Raw genomic sequence first — 15,560 nt, 5'->3', positions numbered from 1 at the left:
TGCTTCCCTCTTAATCTTAGTTGCATTGGCTTTATACAAAAACTTTTCAATTTGACATAATCAAAATTATCCATTTTGCATTTTTAACATTCTCCATCTCTTATTTAGTCATTAATTCTTCCCTTCTCCATAAATCTGACAGGTAAACAATTCCTTGCTCTCCCAAATTGCTTATAGTGTCAGCCTTTATTCCTAAATCATGAACCCATTTTGACTTTATTTTGGTATGATGTGTAACATATTGGTCTATGCCCAGTTTCTGCCATACTCTTTTCTAGTTTTCCCAGCAGTTTTTATGAAATAGTGAATTCTTAAGCCAGAAACTGGATTCTTTGGGTTTATAAAAGAGTAGATTATTATAGTCGTTGACTACTGCATCTTGTGTACCTAACCTATTCCACCAATCGACCACTCTATTTCTTAGCCGGTACCAAGTAGTTTTGATGACTGCTACTTTATAATGCAGTTTAATATCTGGTATGGCTAGGCCACCTTCCATAGCATTTCTTTTCATTAATTCCCTTGATATTCTGGATGTTTTGTTCTTCCAGATGAATTTTGTTATTATTTTATCCAGCTCTGTAAAATAATTTTTGGTAATTTGATTGGTATGGCACTGAATAAGTAGATTAATTTAGGTAAATTTGTAATTTTTATTTTATTAGCTTGGTCTAACCACGAGCAACTGATATTTTTTCCATCTCTTTAGGTCTGACTTTATTTGTGTGAAAAGTGTTTTGTAATTGTGTTCATATAGGTCCTGGGTTTGTCTTGGCAGGTAGACTCCCAAATATTTTATAGTATCTACAGTAACTTTAAATGGAATTTCTCTTTCTAGGTCTTGCTCTTTGGCTTTGTTAGTAATATATAGGGATGCCAAGGATTTATGTGGGTTTATTTTGTATCCTGCAACTTTGCTAAAGTTGTTTATTATTTCAAGTAGTGTTTTGCTTGATTCTCTAGGATTCTCTAAGTAAATCATCATATCATCTGCAAAAAGTGATAACTTAGTTTCTTATTTGCCTATTGTAATTTCTTCAATTTCTTTTTTTCCCTTATTGCTAATGCTAACATTTCTAGCACCAAATTGAATAATAGGGGTGATAATGGACATCCTTGTTTCACCCCCAATCTTATTGGAAATGCATCTAGCTTATCTGCATTACATATAATGCTTGCTGATAGTTTTAGGTAGATGCTACTTACCATTTTAAGGAAGACTCCATTTATTCCTATGCCTTCTAGTGTTTTTAAATAGGAATAGGTGTTGTATTTTGTCAAAAGCTTTTGCTGCACCTATTGAGATAATCACATGGTTTCTGTTAGTTTTGTAGCTGATATGATCAATTATGCTGATAGTTTTCCTAATATTGAACCAGCTTTCCATTTCTGGAATACATCCTACCTGGCCATAATATATTATTCTCATGATAAGTTGCTGCAATCTTTTTGCTAATATTTTATTTAAATTTTTTGCATCAATATTCACTAGAGAAATTGTTCTATAATTTTCTTTCTCTGTTTCGACTCTTCGTGGTTTAGGTATTAGTACCATATTTGTGTCATAAATAGACCAAATAGTCTATAAAGTATGGGAATTAATTATTCTTTAAATGTTTGATAGAATTCACAAGTAAATCTCACCAATTTTTTCCTAGGGAGTTCATTGATGGCTTGCTCAATTTCTTTGTCTGAAATGGGCTTATTTAGGTATTTTACTTCCTCTCTTGTTAGTCTGGGCAGTTTATATTTTTGTAAATATTCATCCATGTCCCTAAGATTATCGAATTTATGGGCATACAATTGGACAAAATAATTTCTCATTGTTGTTTTAATTTTCTCTTCACTGGAGGTGAGTTCACCCTTTTCATTTTTGATACTGGTAATTTGGTTTTCTTTCTTTTTTAAATCAAATTGACCAAAGGTTTATCAATTTTATTGGTTTTTTCATAAAACCAGCTCTTAGCTTTATTTATTAGTTCAATAGTTTTCTTGATTTCAATTTTATTAATCTCTTTTTTAGTTTTCAGCATTTCCAGTTTGATATTTAATTGGGGATTTTCAGTTTGTTCTTTTTCTAATTTTTTCAGTTGCATACTCAAGTCATTGATTTCCTTTTTCTCTTTTTTATTCATGTAAGCACTCAGAGATATAAAACTTCCCCTAAGAACTGCTTTGCTGCATCCCACAAACTTTGGTATGTTGTTTCATCATTGTCATTCTCTTGAATAAAGTTATTGATTGTTTCTATGATTTGTTCTTTGATGTACTCATTGTTTAGGATTACATTATTTAGTCTATCTTTCCATGGCTCTTTATTACAAAAATTTGTTATAGTGTCATGATCTGAAAAGGATGCATTGACTACTTCTGCCTTTCTGCACTGGATTGTGAGGTTGTTATGCTCTAGTAAATGGTCAGTTTTTGTGTATGTGCCATGTACCCCTGAGAAAAAGGTGTATTCCTTTCTATCACCATTCAGTTTTCTCCAGAGGATTATCATATCTACCTTTTCTAAAATTCTATCCACCTCCTTAACTTCTTTCTTGTTCATTTTGAAGTTAGATTTATCACATTCAGAGAGAGGGAGGTTGAGGTTCTCCACTAGTATAATTTTGCTGTCTATTTCTTCCTGTAACTCCCTTAACTTCTCCTCTAAGAATTTGTATGCTGTACCACTTGGTGCATACATGTTAAGTAATGATACTACTTCATTATCTATGCCTTTTAGCAGGATATAGTTTCCTTCCTTATCTCTTTTAATTAAATCTATCTTTGCTTTTGCTTTGTCTTAGATTAGGATTGCTACTCCTGCTATTTTTGCTACAGCTGAATCATAATATATTCTGCTCCAGCCTTTTACCTTTACCCTGTGTGTATTCCCCTGTTTCAAATGTGTTCCTTGTAAACAATATATTGTAGGATTATGGTTTTTAATCCATTCTGCTATCTGCCTCTGTTTTATGGGAGAGTTGATCCCATTCACATTCACAGTTATGATTACTATCTGTGTCCTTTTCTCCATCCTATTTCCCTCCCTGTTTATGCTTTTATTTCTCCCTTCCCCTCCTCAAAAATTTTGCTTTTGACCACTGCCTCTCTCACTTTTCCCTCCCTATCAACCCCCTTCCCTTATCTTACCCTTTTCCCTTACTACTTCTTCCCTCCCTTCTAAAGAGCTCCCCACTTTCTTTCCCTTTTCCCCTCCTACTGCCTGTAGGACAAATTTGATTTCTATACTTATTAGAGTATGTTATTCCCTCCCTGAACCAAATCTGGTGAGAGTAAAGCTCAAACACTGCTCTTCTCCCTCCCTTCTTTCCCTCTACTATGATATGTTTTTGTGCCTCTTCATGTGAAGTAATTTACCCTTTTCTACCTCCTCCTTACCTCTTTTCCCAGAACAATCTCTTTGCACCTCTTAATTATTTTTTATCATCACAACAGTTAATTTATACTCACACCCTCTGTCTATGAATATCCCTTTTAATTGTCATAACTATACCAATCTCAAGATTGACATATATTTAACATATGTAAAACAGTACAATCCTATATTAGGATGTAAACAGTTTGCCCTTATTGAACAACAAGGTTTCCCTGCCCCCACCCCATTTACCTTTTTATGCCTCTCTTGAGTTTTGTATTTGAAAATCAAATTTTCCATTGAGCTCTGGCATTTTCATCAAGAACGTCTTGAATTCCCTTATTTCATTGAACGTCCATGTCCTTGCCTGAAAAATTATGCTCAATTTTGCTCAGTAGTTGATCCTTAGTTATAGTCCTAGCTCCTTTGCCTTTCAGATTAGCATACTCTAATCCCTCCAGTCTTTAAGATAGAAGCTGCAAGATCCTGCGTGATCCTGGCTGTAGTTCCACAATATCTGAATTGTTTCTTTTTGGCTGCTTGCAGTATTTTCTCCTTGACCTGATAATAATGGAATTTGACTATACTATTCCTTGGAGTTTTCAATTTGGGATCTCTTTCAGGGGTGATTGGTGGATTCCTTCAATGACTATTTTACCCTCTGGTTCTAGAGCCTTGGGGCAGTTTTCTTTGATGTTTTCTTGGAAGATAGTGTCCAGGCTCTTTTTTTCATCATGGCTTTCTGGTAGACCAATAATTCTTAGATTATCTCTTCTGAATCTATTTTACAAGTCAGTTGTTTCTCCAATGAGATATTTTACATTTTCTTCTATTTTTTCATTCTTGTTTGACTGATTCTTGATGTATCATAGAGTCATTAGCTTCTACTTTCCCAATTCTAGTTTTTAATGAATTGTTTTTTTCATTTAGCTTTTGTACCACCTTTGCCATTTGGCCAATTTTACTTCTCAAGGAGTCATTTTCTCCAATTAGGTTCTGTACCTCCTTAATCATTTTACCAATTTTACTTTTTAAGCATTAGTTCTCACCAGTGAATTTTCTTTCCATTTTTTCTTTTACCTCTCTAATTTGACTTTTCAAATCCTCCTTGAGCTCTTCCAGGAATGCCTTTTGGGCTTCAGACCAGATCATATTCCCTTTTGAGGTTTCAGATGTGGGTATAGTGTCAATACTGTCCTCTTCTGAGTTGGTATTTTGATCTTCCCTGTCTCCATAGTAAGAATCAATGGCCTTTGTTTTTCTGGGTTGCTTCTTCATGGTGGTTGCCTTTTTCCTGGCTTTTAAATCAGATCTATCATTCTGTGGCACAGGGGGATCTGTCCCAAGCTTCTTGTGCTGGGAACTGGGGGGCCTGGTTACTGGCTTTGTGTGCTATGGCCTCTGGTTTTGTCAGCTAGAAGCTATATAATGCTGCTACTCACCTGGTGCTGAGCTGAAGCTGGCTAGTGTGTGCCAAGGAATAAGGAAGAACATTTGTGAAGAACAGTGAAGAACATTTCTGAATTTCCCCAGGGGTCTCAGCATGAAGTGTGGAGGAGGGGTGGTTTGACTGCTGGAAGTTTCCTCTTCCCCTAGAGTGGTGCTATATAGCATGGGTGGTCTCAGCCATTGTCTGTGCTGGTGTCTGCTAATTCCCTTGGCTGTGCAAAGGCATGAATGGGGTCCTGGTGATGGCACTTGCCAGTTCTACCCCCTGGGGCTCAGGAACTCCCACTGGTCTGCTAAGGTGGGACTTGCTGGGATGCCTCCCTTCCTACATTGGTCTCTTGTTACCGCAAAAGGGGGTCTCCTTCGATTCTTGAGCTAAAAGACTACTGAACCCCTATTTCTGGCTCCTCTTTTCCAGGGTTTTTCCTAGGGCAGTATTCTCTGGTTATTCAAGGGAGGCATGAGAGCTGTTTTACTCGGTCATCATGGCTTCCCAGAAGTTCAAGAAAGTGAGTTTCTAACCTTTAGACTGTGGGCTGATAGCTCCAGCAGTAGCTGCTGCTGCTGCAGGCTCTAAGCTTCTGTCTCAGTTAGCTCCAATAGACTCCCATCCTATGGTGAGAGGCCTGGGGATTGCTACAGCTGCCAGCAGTTCAGCCCTGGGTCTGCTGCTGCTCTTGCTCTGGGCTGGTCAGGTGAAGTTCCATGCTCCTGGTGCTCTCCCAGCCCACGGATTCGTCCTGTCAACCCTGAAGACTCTCCTGGGCAGGAAATTTGCCACATGCAGTCTCCTAGTGCCTTCTACCTCTCTGAAATCTGCTCAGATTCCTTTGTGTTTATTCTTCACCTAGTCCAGGTATTTTTTCCCACTTTTGTTCTAAACAGTACCATTTCTAATTCATTTATAAAAACATCTGGAACTGTGATTTTAGAACTGAAATGCAGTGACTTCTGTTTCCACCAAACTCCTAAAATGTTTGTTGTTAAAAAGAAAGAAAGATTTTGCAGATAGTTTCCATCTTTCATCTGTTAGTTTTCCTTTTTTCATCCTTAAATGCCCTTGCAATGACTTTTATTAATTGGATCTTGTGTCAAGGTTTCTTTAAATTAGTTTTAGGAGTTGATGTTACTTATAATCTACAACTATACTTAGGTAAGATTTTACAAATTAATTTACATTCTTAGCTGGGAATAGGGAGAATTTCTGGTGGCAACAAAAATACAATTCATGGAGGCAGAACCAAGATGGTGGCCGGAAAGCAGGGACTTGCATGAGCTCCTTGTCAGGTCTCTCCAAAAACCTATAAAAAATGGCTCTGAACAAATTCTAGAACTGCATAACCCACAAAATAGCAGAGGTAGGCAGGGCTCCAGCCCAGGACAACCTGGATGGTAGCAGGGTGAGGTCTATTGTGCACGGAGCTGGGAGCAGAGGGGAGCGGAGCCCAGAAGAGCCAAGCATGGGTGATGGCAGGACCAACTAGACCAGGAGCCAGGTGGAACAGGCCCTAGCACCCTGAATCAGTGAGCTGTGGCAGTTACCAGACATGTCAACCCACAAACACCAAAGACAACAGAGAAGGTTAGTGGGAAAAGCTGCAGGGGACAGAGTGGAAGGAGTTCATAGTTCGGCCACCACCCTGGGGGCAGTGGGGGGTGGTGCAGCTACAGAAATACAGCTGCAGTTGCCTCTGGCCCCAGGCCCACCTGGTGGGAGGAATTAAGTGGCAGATAAGAGGAGTGCAGAACCTGCTGAAGATCTGAGTCAGGTCCTGGTTGGCAGTTTTTGGGGAAGGAGGAGTGCTGGTGTGGCAGAGCTGGCTATGTAGAAATAGCTCTGAAAACAACAGCGCATCCCCTCAAGCTTGGGACAAAGTACTCTATACTCTACAAGCAGTCACACGCTCATGAAAAACTCAAGGGTCAAGTAAGTTGGCTGGGAACATGGCCAGGCAGTGAAAATGCACTCAGATTCAGTCTCAGACTTTAGAATCTTTCTTTAGTGACAAAGAAGACCAAAACATACAGCCAGAAGAAGTCAACAAAGTCAAAGAGCCTACAACAAAAGCCTCCAAGAAAAACATGAACTGGTCTCAGGCCATGGAAGAGGTCAAAAAGGATTTGGAAAAGCAAGTTAGAGAAGTAGAGGAAAAATTGGGAAGAGAAATGAGAATGATACGAGAAAACCATGAAAAACGAGTTAATGACTTGCTAAAGGAGACCCAAAAAAGTACTGAAAAAAATACTGAAGAAAACAACAACTTAAAACATAGACTAACTCAAATGGCAAAAGAGCTCCAAAGAGCCAATGAGGAGAAGAATGCCTTGAAAGGCAGAATTAGCCAAATGGAAAAGGCGGTCCAAAAGACCACTGAAGAAAATTCTACCTTAAAAATTATATTGGAACAAATGGAAGTTAGTGACTTTATGAGAAATCAAGATATTATAAAAGAGAACCAAAGGAATGAAAAAATGGAAGACAACATGAACTATGTCATTGGAAAAACCACTGACCTGGAAAATAGATCCAGGAGAGATCATGTAAAAATTATTGGACTACCTGAAAGCCATGATCAAAAAAAGAGCCTAGATATCATCTTTCAAGAAATTATCAAGGAGAACTGCCCTGATATTCTTGAGCCAGAGGGTAAAATAGAAATTGAAGGAATCCAAAGAGCGCCTCCTCAAAAAGATCCCCAAAAGAAAACTCCTAGGAATATTGTTGCCAAAATCCAGAGCTCCCAGATCAAGGAGCAAATACTGCAAGCAGCCAGCAAGGAACAATTTTAGTATTGTGGAAACATAATCAGAATAATCCAAGATCTAGCAGCTTCTACCTTAAGGGATCAAAGGGCTTGGAATATGATATTCTGGAGGTCAATGGAGCTAGGATTAGTTTTTTTTTTGGTTTGTTGGCTGGGCAGTTGGGGTTAAGTGACTTGCCCAAGGTCACACAGCTAGTAAGTGTGTCAAGTGTCTGAGGTAGGATTTGAACTCAGGTCCTCCTGACTGCAGGGCCAGTGCTCTACTCACTGCACCACTTAGCTGCCCCAGGAGCTAGGAATAAAACCAAGAATCACCTACCCAGCAAAACTGAGTATCTTGCTCCAAGCCAAAATATGGATTTTCAATAAAATAGAGGACTTTCAAGCTTTCTCAGTGAAAAGACCAGAGCTGAGTAGAAAATTTGACTTTCAAACACAAGAATCAAGAGAAGCATGAAAAGGTCAACAAGAAAGAAAAATCATAAGGGACTTACAAAAGTGGAACTGTTTTGTTTACATTCCTACTTGGAAAGATGATGCGTATGATTCATGAGACCCCAGTATTAGGGTAGCTGAAGGGAATATGCATATATATATATATATGAATGTGTGTGTGTGTATGTGTGTATATATATATATTTGTGTGTATGTATGTATGTATATATGTGTATATATATATTTGTATGTATGTGTGTATATATATATATATATATATATATATATATATATATATATACGTATGTATGTACACACACACATACACACAGATGGCACAGGATGAGTTGAATATGAAGGGATGATATCTAAAAAAGTAAAATCAAGTTAAGGGATGAGAGAGGAATATATTGAGAGAGGGAGAAAGGGAGAGATAGAATAGATTAAATTATCTCTCATAAAAGTGGCAAGAAAAAGCAGTTCTGTAGGAAGGGAAGAGGGGGGAGATGAGAGGGAATGAGTGAATCTTGCTCTCATCACATTTGACCTGAGGAGGAAATAACATACACACTCAGTTGGGTATCTTACCCCACAGGAAAGAAGGAGGAAGAAGATATAAAAGGGGGGGGGGTGGTAGAAGGGAGGGCAGATAGGGAGAGGAGATAATCAAAAACAAACACTTTCCAAAAGGGATAGGGTCAAGGGAGAAAATTGGATAAAGGGGGATAGGTTAGGAAGGAGCAAAATATAGTTAGTCTTTCATGACATGAGTATTGTGGAAGGGTTTTACATAATGATACACATGTGGCCTATGCTGAATTGCTTGCCTTCTTAGGGAGGATGGGTGGGGAGGGAAGTGGGGACAGAATTTGGAACTCAAAGTTTTAAAAATGGATGTTCAAAAACGAGAAAAAAAGTTTTTGCATGCAACTAGGAAATAAAATACGCAGGCAATGGGGCATAGAAATTTATCTTGCCCTACAAGAAAGGAAGGGAAAAGGGGATGGGAGGGGAGTGGGGTGACAGTAGGGAGGGCTGATTGGGGAACAGGACAATCAGAATATATGCCATCTTGAAGTGGGTGGGAGGGTAGAAATGGGGAGAAAATTTGTAATTCAAACTCTTGTGAAAATCAATGTTGAAAACTAAATATATCAAATAAATTAAATAAAAAAGAAATACAATTCATATACATTGATAACTTCCTAATATTAATACAGTTGCATCACAAACAGATGTACCTCCCCTGCCCCCAGCCCCCCCCCCCAAAATACAGATACATCTAGCTAGGCCTGAATAGAAACACAGAATTTTAGTCATTTTCTTTTCATCTAAATTTTTTTTTTACCACAATAGAATTTGATTCAACAATTCAACAAGTATTTAGTAAGCACTTACTGCATGTAAGAATGGTGGATTTTAGGCATCAGGAATACAAAGACAAAACAAAGTAGTCCCTACCCTTAAGGAGCTTACATTCTACTTGTACACTGATAAATAAATATACAATGTATCTATATGCTGTAAGACATGGAGCACAGTAGTCCCTGAAGAAATGAAAATGAATAACATAATGAGAGCAAAAAATATGGAATGGAAAGGATAGGAAGGTCATATAATGAGAGTAAGAGACGACAAGTGGACTGTCTGAATTCTCCATAGGTATCCACGTGATATTTCACGAAAAGTGAAAAAGATCCATAGTATATTGGGTAGACACCCTTTGGCAAACTTGTGAGAAGACATGATAACAGTGCTCTTGGATGGCCAGGCATGAATTGATTATGATTTGCATAGTTGGAGGGAAAGTCCAAATTAATAAGATCAAAGAATATTTTGGTTATTTTGAGTATAAAAAACAATTTCAAGAGGTAGACGGCACTAACTAGGGGTCAGTGTCAAGAAATACCTTGAGAAAAGGTGCTATTTTAATTGCACTCAGAAAGGTAGTGATTCTATAAAGGGAGGTTAGGAGAGAATACATTCTAGAATATAGAGCACAATTTATTCAAATGCTCAGTGGAAAGAAATGGAATGCCATATACGGGTAATAGCTGGCAGCGCCATTTACCAATTGATATAACCATTTTCTTTTACATAAAAGTATTTTAATAAAATTTTCAGCATTCAAAATGGAAGGTCTGAAGGTCATTGTAAGAATAGATTTAGGGGAGGAAAAGAGGGAAGGATAAGAGATTTTAACAAAATATTAAGTAATTTTGGATCTCAGAATCATAGAAGTTTATTATTACAGGTGATGCTGAGATCAGTGATATAACTATGCCTGTGAGTGGATAAGTTACAGTGGTGGTCATGGAGGTTGAAGAGGTTGATGTAAGTAAGATGTACTGTAAGGTCCAGGCTTTAGGTGGACGTTAACATGCATATTGAAGATGCCAAATAGAAAGGAAGGTTTTGGAGTAGAAAATGAACATGATGCATTAGAAAAAGCACTGGACCTGAAATCTGGAGACCTGACTTTTAATCCCCACTCTTACTGGCTAATTATATCAGTTTGAGCAAGTGTCTTAAATTCTCTGGATGACTAAATCCTCTAGATGACTATAGATGAATTAGATGAAATCTAAAGCTCTGGCTCTAAGTTTCTATAGTTTTACTTGTAATCTTACTTTCAACTCACTAAACAATATGGTCCACCCAAATCACTAAAAAAAGTTGAGTTTCTCATGGAAGTCATATCACAAAAAAGAAAAATAGCTCACATGGCAGCTTGATACTTTCTACTGGGATTTCCTCAGACCTGACCCACAAGGGAGAGACACTAACAAGAACCCAGTCACTTGCATCTGAATTCAAAGTCAAAGCTCTCACTAGGAATTACTCCCCTTTAAATGTTAAACAAATTAAAGAAAACCCAAGTCTCAGTGAAAAGACTCCAACCTTTAAAATGTCTCTGGTTGCTGATAAGAAGACCTTTAGAAATGGTAGACTCTTCTCATCAGTGATAGTCTCCTGATGCGGGCTCTGCCCATTTCCTCATATGACATTCTCCCAGTTAATGAGGACTTCAGTTGCCCTTTGGCAGCCAAAAGGACAAGTACAAATTATAGTATGATACCATATGTCTAAATTGATTATTAGGTTGTAATGAGGAACACTTCAAAAAGTTTCTATTTAAGGTTAGAAAAATCTTAATCTTTCCACAGTCTGTATGTGTATCTCCTTTATGCTTAAGCCCATGTATGTGTGTTTGTTTGTTGACAAGCCGTATCTTTTAAAGCTGCTTTATTACTCTAAGTGTCAGATTAAATAACCCTGGGTAATATCAATAACAAAGTTGGATGGCCTTTTGTTCCAGTACCATTACTATTCCAAAGCACAGAGACTTTAAAACAAATTAGGCTACTAGTGTAGCTGCAAAGGCAGGTTAATTGGTGTCACTATAGGTTAATGCATTGACTTTTCATCGCAGCTCCAAGGATTGCAATTTGGCTGGGGTCAAAGAGGGAAAAGGCTTCAACCCTCATACTTTGGTCTTCCTTGGAAATGCATCCATATCAGAGAGTCAGCACAGCAATGGCCATGATTTGATCTCACTCGTTAGTCTGTAGAAAGGAGGGCAGATATAGAATGATAAAAAAATGACAACCATTCTTCTGCTGGTAGGACTGTGTACACTGTCTGATGATGCCACTTCTTTCATTAGCTGGTATGATAAACTCTTCACTTTGGATAAGCAAGGAAATTCATTTGAATGGAAAACAATTAATCTGGTAACTAAAAGATAGCATTAGTGTCCCTTTAGTAGGAAGCACAGTGTAGTTGGTGATTTCTTACAAATATAAAGATTCAAACTGATAGTATAAAAGAATTTCAGCAGTGCATCACACTATAATAGGTTACTCATTTTAAAAAATATATTTTGTTGGTATCTTTTTATATAGCCAAAATTTCCAATTTTCAAGGTAGTATTTTCTTCAGTGGTCTTTTGGACCTCCTTTTCCATTTGGCTAATTCTGCCTTTCAAGGCATTCTTCTCCTCATTGGCTTTTTGGAGCTCTTTTGCCATTTGAGTTAGTCTATTTTTTAAGGTGTTATTTTCTTCACTATTTTTGGGGTCTCCTTTAGCAAGTCAATGACTTGTTTTTCATGGTTTTTACACATCACTCTCATTTCTCTTCCCAATTTTTCCTTTACGTCTCTAACTTGCTTTTCCAAATCCTTTTTGAGCTCTTCCATGGCCTGAGACCAGTTCATGTTTTTCTTGGAGGCTTTTGATGTAGGCTCTTTGACATTTTTGACTTCTTCTGGCTGTATGTTTTGGTCTTCTTTGTCATGAAGAAAGATTCCAAAGTCTGAGTCTGAATCTGATTCCATTTTCACTGCCTGCCCATGTTCCCAGCCAACTACTTGACCCTTGAGTTTTTCATCAGGGTATGACTGCTTGTAGAGTATAGAGTACTTTGTCCCAAGCTTGAGGGGTTGTGCTGTTGTTTTCAGAGCTATTTCTACACAGCCAGCTCTGCCACACCGGCACTTATCCTCCTCCAAGAACCGCCAACCCGGGCAGACTCAGATCTTAAGCAGACTCTGCACTCCTGCTCTGATTTGCCACTTAATTCCTCCCACCAGGTGGGCCTGGGGCCAGAGGCAACTGCAGCTGTAGCTCTGAAAGCAGCCTCAGAGCTGCACCACCTCCACGGCCCCAGGGCAGTGGCCAAACCATGAAGTCCTTTCACTCTGTCCCTGCAGCTTTTCCCACTAATCTTCTCTGTTGTCTTTGGTGTTTGTGGGTTGAGAAGTCTGGTAACTGCCACAGCTCACTGATTCAGGATTCTAGGGCCTGTTCCACCTGGCTCCCGGTTTGGCTGGTCTGGGCGCAGCCCGTGCTCGGCTCTGCTCCTCTCCGCTGCCAGCTCCATGCAATAGACCTTACCCAGTGACCATCTAGGCTGTCCTGGCCTGGAGCCCTGCTTCCCTCTGCTATTTTGTGGGTTCTGCAGTTCTAGAATTTGTTCAGAGCCATTTTTATAGGGACCTGGGTGGGGCACTCACACAAGTTCCTGCTTCCCAGCTGCCATCTTTGCTGCACCCCTATACCCAAAATTTCTGCCAGTATCTAGTTAGTTCATAAGTATTTATTGAGCACTTATTAATCACCAGGCACTATGCTAAGTGCTGGGAATACAAATACAAATAGAAAGTCAGTACCTGCCCTCAAGGAGCTTCCATTCTTACATTTTCAGAGAGAAAACAACAAATAATAGAAGGTTGAAAAGCAGAGTGTGGGACAGGAGTTGGGGAAAGTACTTATGTAGTTTTATGGTAGAGAAATTCTGGAAAGTTAGGAGTGGAGCTCAGAAAAGAAAGATGATTTAGCTGTCCTGGGTGCTTTCATTAAAATTAAATCCTGAGAGGAACCACCCAGAGGGAAGTACTACAGGAAGGTAGTTTACTACCAGTATGAGAAGTCCAGTGAAGTGAACTTCTAGGGTAAGGAGGCCACTGGAACAGAGTAAACTTCCAGAGTGAGAAGGCTGCTGTGTCTCAGGACTGGAACCTGGGGAGGAATGAAACCATGGCTAGCCTGGACATTGATTCAAATGGAAGTTCTGGGAGGAACCAGGCATTTTGTTGAGGTCAGGGAAACATATGTTGAGATTTAGGGGTGCTAGGGACCCCAAAATACTGATGCGCTGAGTCCTGCTGAATGAGTTTGACCCAAGCCTTCTTGCAGCCAAAGAAAAACAAAACTCATTAAAGATATGGCATATTGTATAGACTCAGGAAATTTCACCATTTGTGATGCTTGTATTAACAAGAAGGTCAGGTTCAATCTGCTGAGCTAGATTGAATCTGAGTGCCCTCACAGAGGCAAGGTGGATTTTATATACAGAAAAGTTTTGGGAGGGATCTAGGGTGGTCAAGTAGTCTGGGGTGATGGGAGGAGGGGTTTAGGGAGGATCTCGATGGGACTGGGGTGACTGGTGTGAGGTCAGACTCCAGGCATGGGATTAAAGGTGGGAAATAGCTCAAGGCTACCTGGAGATGACAGACAATTCAGGACTTGGGTATAGATATTTTGATAGGATTGAGGGTGGGAAATGGCTGAAGACAGTCTGGAGGTAACCATACAATGGAGGTAGCAGACAACAAGATTTGGGCATGAAAAGCCATATCTAGTGGAAAGAATTCAGGAAGAGCTCAAGGGGGTTCCCAGAGTCTATATCCCATCAGTGTCAGTAACCTATACCCCATCAGTTCCAAGGAATGGACTGCAGGGGTAGGATAAACTTCAAGAGTAAGAAGACCAGAAATAGTGTGAACTCCCAGGAGAAGAAGCCATAGGGGCAAAATGATCTTTTAGGTTAAGGAGGGTATCCCATATGACAAAGTTAGGAAATTTTCAGAAAGTTGTCTCATATATCAAACAATTGTTTTTAAAGTTCTTTTTTTCTTAAAAAAGAGAGGAAAAAAGGCAAATCAATCAATATATTGAAAAAAAATTGACAATATCTGAATTGTTTCACACCCAATCTAACCCTACACTCTCCCTGTAAAAAAATAGAGATTTCTTCTCTTGTGTATTCTTTGGGGCCATGTCTGTTCATAATTTTATGTCATTCACTTTCAATTGTTTTGTGGTTTTCCTTTCATTTTCATTATTGTGGTCATTGTATATTTTGTTTTCCTACCTTTTTTTTCACTTCGTATCAGTTCGCATAAATCTTTCCAGATTTTTCTGTATTAATTGCATTTGTTTCTTCTTACAGCACAAAAATACTCCATTACATTCATGTACAAAAATTTGTTTAGCCATTTGTTATGGTAATTAGGGTGGGACTTTTTTTTTTATTGTTTTCTCCTTTGGAATGCTGAGGTAATCAAGTACCTTTGGTGAGTTTTGCTTTTCAAATGTAAGGGCAAGCAAAGTGGACTTTTTGTTGTCTTTGTTTTGGGGTGCTTCTCAGCACTAAGGAATCTTTGATTGAATTGGGAGTCTCTGATGACCTGCTTACCTCAAAGGAAGGCCTAGTACATATGGGTTTGTGTCACATGGTTGTGACACCCTCTGACTCTGAGCAAGCATTTAAATCTCAAGAAGGCCTCAGTCACATGGGTTTGAGTTGCATGGTTATGATGCCCTTTGACTGTGAGGAAGAGTATATAAACTCAGAGGTTAGCATTTTGCCTTTGGGGACACACCCGTTGAAAGAGTCTTGGTGAGGAGACTCTGGGTAGCCGTTTAAGCAGGACCCCACCCCGCCTCACCTTGCCCCAGCTTTGAAAACCCAGATGTTGGTGCTTCTCTCTGGTAACTATGTATGTGTTGTGATTTGGTCAGACAGATAAAAGCCTGTCTGCTGATCTGTTTGTAATTTCTGTTGGTATTTGCTCTGAAGTTCAGAGTGCTGGCTTTCCCCCTTGAACTAAGTGAATGGTATATGTATGTTTAATTAAAGTAAGATTGTTAACCCCTTAAAGTTGCTTTCCTTAGAAAAGCAGATCAAAGGACCCGTGCTAGCAGCCCTCCTGTGTGCTCTTGTTGGTCTTGTTGTTGTCCTTTCACCTTTACAGCAGCT

This window comes from Trichosurus vulpecula, chromosome 7 (assembly GCF_011100635.1).
Source record: "Trichosurus vulpecula isolate mTriVul1 chromosome 7, mTriVul1.pri, whole genome shotgun sequence".
Classification (NCBI taxonomy): domain Eukaryota; kingdom Metazoa; phylum Chordata; class Mammalia; order Diprotodontia; family Phalangeridae; genus Trichosurus; species Trichosurus vulpecula.
Note: the sequence above shows the minus strand (reverse complement) of the source record.